We start from the raw sequence: 459 nt of genomic DNA, 5'->3' as shown, positions 1-459 counted from the left end.
CAGCCACAAGAGCTCTCTCAGAGCTCTGTCTTCCTCCCCACACTGCCAACACGATGGCAAACGCTGGTGGTTTTCTTATCTTCCTCTCCAAAACCACTGAGCCACGTCAGGGCCTGCAGCTGCGATGCTGCGGCTGCCCCGGCTCCGCGGGGTGAATCAGGCAGTGCCCGTACGCAGGGTTGCGCTCGGCATCAGGTCTCTCTGGATGCTGCCAAGGTCTGAGGGCTCTGGGAACGCTGGCGTCTCACTGTGGAAATGTCAGAGCTTTCTCTGCTATTTTTAATTAGTGACCTTCCCTCCGAAGCCTCGGTGCTGGCAGGGAAACACTAAATATTTATGTGGTCTCCTTCCCAACTCGTGTTCTGCTGGGAGCCTGCCTAGCTGGAATTACCCAGGCTGCAGGCGATGACCTCCCCCCTGTGCTGGGGCAGGACCCACGGCCCCCTGCCCCCGCACCCA

At 59.5% G+C, this 459-nt stretch overlaps 1 protein-coding gene across 1 annotated transcript in view; it reads right to left on the bottom strand.

The window, feature by feature from the left end:
- The window catches only part of FXYD2 (FXYD domain containing ion transport regulator 2), a 2,428-nt gene that overhangs the window by 958 nt on the left and 1,011 nt on the right, over positions 1 to 459 (bottom strand). The window lies entirely within an intron of this gene.

Source organism: Nestor notabilis, unplaced genomic scaffold, assembly GCF_000696875.1.
Source record: "Nestor notabilis isolate BGI_N333 unplaced genomic scaffold, ASM69687v1 scaffold19180, whole genome shotgun sequence".
Classification (NCBI taxonomy): domain Eukaryota; kingdom Metazoa; phylum Chordata; class Aves; order Psittaciformes; family Psittacidae; genus Nestor; species Nestor notabilis.
Note: the sequence above shows the minus strand (reverse complement) of the source record. Positions and strands in the feature narration are given on the sequence as shown.